At 35.2% G+C, this 6,308-nt stretch overlaps 1 protein-coding gene and 1 long non-coding RNA gene across 8 annotated transcripts in view; both read right to left on the bottom strand.

Moving 5' to 3' along the window:
• The window catches only part of IMMP2L (inner mitochondrial membrane peptidase subunit 2), a 923,127-nt gene that overhangs the window by 643,181 nt on the left and 273,638 nt on the right, over positions 1–6,308 (bottom strand). The gene's annotated exons all lie outside the window — the stretch shown is intronic.
• On the bottom strand, positions 576–6,308 carry LOC141580066 (uncharacterized). The gene is made up of 2 exons (XR_012512058.1): positions 3,156–6,308; positions 576–1,812 (listed from the first exon to the last, which is right to left on the bottom strand). It is a non-coding gene; the product is annotated as an uncharacterized LOC141580066 (long non-coding RNA).

Below are 6,308 nucleotides of genomic sequence, written 5' to 3'. Positions count from 1 at the left end.
TCTTATGGACAATAATTAGATATCAGAAACAATTTTCTTTAAAGCCCACCCCCGTCCCATCTGTGGTAATAAATTAATGATACCAATGTAAGAAACAACCCTACTTTTCTCTGCATGGAAAGAAAAATAAGCAGGAGCATATTTTCTGCTCCCTTAAGTGTGCTAAGCCATTAAGATACAAAATGGAACTCTAAACATATATATTCCTGCTTTACTTGTTCAGAAGTATTTACTAAGCCATCAGGAAGAGATTTTCCGGTCCTGATTTTGACTGTGGTATTAAACACTATAACCACTTCGTAAAGTCACCATGAATGGAGAGCAAAGGACGGCACTTATATCATGGCTACTGATATAACTTTCAGTCTTTTGTTCCACAAAATCAAGACTCCACACCACAAAAAATAATAAACAAACAAAATGTACTTTAAATTGGTAATATTTCTCCCAAGGTATTGAGTATGAAAATGGCTAAGTCTGCTTGCTAGTTTTGTTCAAAGTCATTATGAACTTAAAAACTGCCATGTGTTCTGATTTGAGTCCAGAGATAGAGGGCATCAATGATTATTCTGTAAAAAAAAAAAAAAAAAAATGTATAAGTAGTAAGTCTAGTTACAGAGAACTAGAAATGTAGAGCCAATCAGACAGTCTTTGAAATGGCCCTCAAGCGTTTCACAGACAGAAATTCCCTGGATTCACTCCTGTGTGATGGACAGACCAGTGGAAAGAAATACTGGGGTCTATAAAGTTTGTAGCATTTAATCTTGCTCCAATATATCTGGGAAAATGTAACCTGTCCGAATTCCAATTAAAGAGATTCTGGGTTTCCATAAGCTCAATAATCAAATGCCTTAAATAGGTAAACATCAAAAATTGTCCACATTACATTTCTAAGAGTCAAAAGAAGATTCTCTGGTGATTTCTTACATATTTTTTTGGCTTGTTGTGGTTCTCACTGTTGTTTCCAAGGCACTAAGATATGTGTTAAACAATGTGCTGTGAGAGTTTCAAAGACAGCAAGGATCACATTCAGTTGTAGATATGCAGCCATAAGTAGGAATAAAGATGTGGTCAAAGGGAAAACATATTCTATGACAGAAATTCCTGTTTGAGTGCATTTAGGTTATTTGTTAATAAAAGAAAGCCTAGAAAGACAAGTTGGTGGCAAACTCTGAATAATCTTAAATGCTAGGGTTGGATTTAGTGCTTAATTTGTAAAGTAATGGTAATCATGATGAACTGAACCTGGAGCTAAAATTATAATGAGCAAATATCTCAAGTTATTTCTTTCCATAGCTTCAAAGGGATACATAAATCAAAAGACCAATTCTGAAAATTTTAGGAAAGAGATTCAAGCTACTTCATAATTCCAGAAAGAAACTTTATACTTATTATTCTTGTTTCTTTTTTTTTTTTTTTTTTTTTTTTTGAGATTGAATCTAGCTCTGTCACCCAGGCTGTAGTGCAGTGGAGCAATCTCCACTCCACCTCCTGGGCTCAAGGGATTCTCCAGCCTCAGTATACCTACTGTTCTTATACTTGGTTGTTGTGTCTTAAGCCTTCTGTGAGCTCATGGAAATTTTGAGGTTGACACAGCTCCAGGTTTTATATAAATTTAAAGACCATTTGAATTGGAATTTGATTAATGAACATAAAATTCATAAAACTTATTAGTGAAATTAACTCTCTTAATATCCCCCACCACAAAAGCAAAGCCTTGAATTGAATCTCACTCTGTTGAAATCACTCACAGTCTTATTGCAAATTTCAAATCCACATATTATCTCTTAGTATCTTCTTCCCAGTCTGCCACTGCACAAAGAAAACAAGGATATAGTTCAATTGCTTCCCATGCTCACAGCAGTAAGTCCACATCATTCTTAATTTTGTTTTCTAAGAATTTCTCTTCAAATACAAAGGTCATGCTATTGATCCACCATTAGGGATCATGTGCATTAAGTGAGTTTTCTGGGAGTGGGGCTGTTGAATCCTTTCATACTCCACTGCCTACTATCTTTGCAAAACTCCCTCACTGTGCAACACATAATGTGTAGAATAAGAAAAAATTAGGAGACATATTCTAAATATAGAAGGAGAAGGTAAATAGACTGTTTACATACTTAGTAAATTCTGGTCATATCTGTATACTTGTTGAAATGTTTTAAATACTTTCAGAGGTAATTTTAAAATATAATCTGTGTATATTAAAGCATGATTGATTTCTTTTTAAAAAATAAAATAAATGATTTAAATCCCACAGGCCCTACTTGTGTCTGAGGTCAGCAACCTTGCAGAAGTAGTGTATACTAAGCTGCCCTTTCTTATTTCTGGCAAGGAAGGGAGAAGAGATGCAGAAGCCCAGAATAGGCAACTCAGAAATAACTGTGATACATAGATATGTGAGGCCTTTCTGACAAATCTATTGCAAACTGAACTTTTGACCCTGTATAAATCCCTTTTGTGCTTCATGTTTTCTGATTGCCCTTATCACTATTTAATCCTCTGTCTTTCTCTCTCACTATATATATACACAAACACACACATATATATATACAATTTTCTATCCACCTACAAACTAGAATGCAAGCTCCAAGGCAGCAGAGATTTTTGTTTGCTTTATACCACTGGACCTAGAATAATGCCTGACACTTAGTAGGATTTCTGTAAATATCTGTGGGAAGAAAGCTCCTATAGAAGTTCTTTATGGGCATTTCATGCCTTACTATGTGACTTTAATTAGAAACCACTCCCTGCCTTAAAATCCAAATGAGGCCAAGCGCTAAAGAAATGGATATCATTTCAAGATAAAAAGAGGTAATAGAAAGACACAGACAGTCTTACAATTTGGAGTGATTCAATCAGAAAAGATCTTTGTGGGGACAAAAAAAAGTCCAACAAGAGACACCAAGAACCTTAGCAGACGACCAGTGGTTGCAGCAGCAGCTCTCATCACCTAAATGTCTTTTTCAAAGGGCAGGGTCCTCCTAGGCGATGATGGCCCACAAACATCTGAGAGAGTCCCTAAGGACTTCTACCAAACTGAATGGGGCTCCTGATTGCAACTTTAAAATGCCTATCATCCAGTCTTACTTTTGACAGGTGTGCTGATACTTTTACAGAGCTTACAGAGAAAGAGCCTTAAAAAAAATGTTTACCTTTAAACAGGAATAAACAGTAATGTATCTTTTTTTTTTCCTTCAGTTCAAAATCCATTCCACCAAAACCTGGCAGTCTACACACAAAATATAATAATGGTTATCAGGGGTCAGGGGAAGGGGATGGATGGGGAAAAGGATGAGAAAAATGTTGATTAAAGGGTACACAATTTCTGTTAGAGGGAATAAGCCTTAGTCATCAGTTGGAGATGGTGACTGTAAGAAATAACAATGCATTGCATTTTTCAAAATTGCTAAAAGAATAGATTTTAAATGTTTTCACCACAAAAAATGACAAATATATTAGGGGATGGATTTGTTCATTAACAGATTTAATCATTCCACATTGTAAACATGTATCAAAACATCATATTGTATCCATAAATATATACAATTATTATCTGTCCACTGAAAATAAAACTAAAACAAAAAGGGCTTTACCACAGGAAATCTCTGCAAGCATATTTGAAGTTCTACCTAAATCACTACTGTGGTGATTTAAGCTCTTTCTTGCCTGTCCCCCTGCAGTGAAGAAAGAATAGCTGCTCATCATCACTCATATAATATCCTTTCACACACAGTGAAAAACAAGAAAACAACCATATTCAAGAATGCCTGTCAAAAGACAATTCTCCTGAGAACCACTCATGGCCTCTGCGTCTATGATTTCACTGAACTTGAAGACTGTAATTAAGTCCCTATTCAGACTTCACTTCTCTAGGCTAAATAAACCTAATCCTTTAGACTTTCATCACATAGCAGATTTCTCAAACCTTTTAATAATTTCTGTTGGATTCCTCTGGATTCTCTTCAAATTCTACATAATAAAATCATGACCAAGGCTTCAGGAGAAAAAAGGAATTGCCTGGCAGCCTCTTAATGTTATCCTCTTACATTTGTACAGTTTGTTTTTCCTCCCTCTGTGAATTAGTCTGCACACGTTTCTACAAAACCCTACTCAGTAGATATAAATGTACTCAGTTTACATTTACTAGTTCTTCCAACTTGCGTTTTTTTTTTTTTTTATTGTAATCCACTTTTTGTTTTCCAGAGTACTGGCATCCTAGCCCAGTTCAGAAATTGACAGATGATGTGTCACTAATGAAAATGAAAAGCGCCAGGCTAAAGACTGTGATCTAGAGAGAATTATTCAGAATCTACTCCCACAAACTTCCCAGAGTGAGCCAGGTGGGTTTAAATTTCAACTTTGCCATTTACTAGTTTCAGAACTGTGGCAAATATTGAACACTTTTTGGAGAATAATAATGCCCGCTCTCCAGGGTTATCATGAAAAATGAATTGAGTTAATAATGGAAAGAATACGGCAGCGTGATATGTGCTCTGCATAATACTATATATATTCATTATTTTATCTTCTTTATGGAACAACCATTATAACTACTTTGAACTACTTTCACAGCACAATGGTAAAGGCCAAGAGAACTTATTCCTCTATAGAATGAAACTCAATGTGAAGGACAAAAGGCTGGTCAAAATAATAAGTCAAAAGACAATCTTAGCATCTACCTCACCATCCTCCTTTTCAGGCAGAGCAGCCGCAAGGACATGAGCTATAAGCAATAGTGTATACCTAAGAAGTGCAGGGAAACTCAGAAAATGATAACCAGGTATGAGCAAATAAACTTAGAAGCCAAACCCCTGATTGAGCATTAGACCAAAAGACTAATCAGGTATAAATTTAGCACTTTATTTTAGAAAAGAATATAATTGTTTATTCCTTTAGGGATAATCAAAATATTAATCCTTTTCACTTTTTGTGAGTGCAATTTTTGATTCTAACATTTTTAAAAGGCATGTATGTTTCAAAATTACAAAGCTACTTATTATTTGAAATGAAAAACAAGATGAAAATCCTATGTAAAACAGGGCAGAAAATTAATAATGTATTTTATTTAATGACTTTCCTGACATTTGACCTCTTGGTGGGGAGTCAACTCAGCTAGCAAACAAATGAGTTATCTTCTTCACAAAACTACTATAAAAACAAAACTACTGTTTGACAAAGCACCTATGGATATGCTTCAAAATTGCTGATTGACAAGGATATAAGATTAGCTGTAGTTTTAAAATATTTTTAACAATGTGGTAAAAAAAATTTCCATGTATTAGATTATATGTAATGTAATCTTAGCAGAGGGAAATCACATTTATAACGTGAATAAATAAGAGGACAGCTAACATGCAATTTCTTCCATACACCAGGCGCTCTGCTAAGCACTTTATATAGCTTATCTCATTTAATCCTCGCAATACTTTACCACAAGTAAATGGGGAAATTGAAGCTTAGAGAAGGTAAATAACTGTTCAGGGTAACAAACTAAGACTGGTACTCAGGAATACCTAAGTCAAGATATAGATTTCAGCCCAACCCTATTGTGATCATGCAATCAAGTTAGTAGATCATCACCAGCATTTATTTGACCCTCCCCTAGCTACCCCCTACTGACCACAGTGTGTGATGCTTCCCTCCCTATGTCCACCTGTTCTAATTGTTCAACACCCACCTATGAGTGCTAACATATGGTGTTTGGTTTTCTGTTCTTGTGTCAGTTTGCTGAGAATGATGGTTTCTAGATTCATCCATGTCCCTATGCTTTTAAAGCATTCAAGAATATTGAGAGATCATTTAGCCTTATTATTTATTTACAGATGAAGAAACTTAAAGTTGGGGTGATTTTCTCTACCCATAGTCACAAGGGTAGTTGGTGGCAATATCAGAACAAGAGCCAAGGGCCAACAAAAGCATACTGATTTGAGAGATGTATTATAAGGCGTATTTTGAGTTAGACAGATTGTTCTCCGTAATTACACCTGGAAGATGGACATAAACCTAAACTGTCCCAAGAAAAACCAGAATGAGCAGTATATAGTTCTAGAAATGAACCAAAATTTACCAAGTAAGCATGGTGAGAAAAGTGTTTGTTCAATAGTTTTTTTGAAAAAACAAAGTAGTTTTAATTTACAGATAAAGCTACATGTAAAAACCCTTGTATCTTTTATTTCTTTATTTTTTTTATTGTACTTTAGGTTCTGGGGTACATGTGCAGATCATGCAGGATTGTTGCATAGGTACACACATGGCAAGGTGGTTTGCTATCTTCATCCCCCCATCACCTATATCTGTTATTTCTC

This window comes from Saimiri boliviensis, chromosome 10 (assembly GCF_048565385.1).
Source record: "Saimiri boliviensis isolate mSaiBol1 chromosome 10, mSaiBol1.pri, whole genome shotgun sequence".
Taxonomy (NCBI): domain Eukaryota; kingdom Metazoa; phylum Chordata; class Mammalia; order Primates; family Cebidae; genus Saimiri; species Saimiri boliviensis.
Note: the sequence above shows the minus strand (reverse complement) of the source record. Positions and strands in the feature narration are given on the sequence as shown.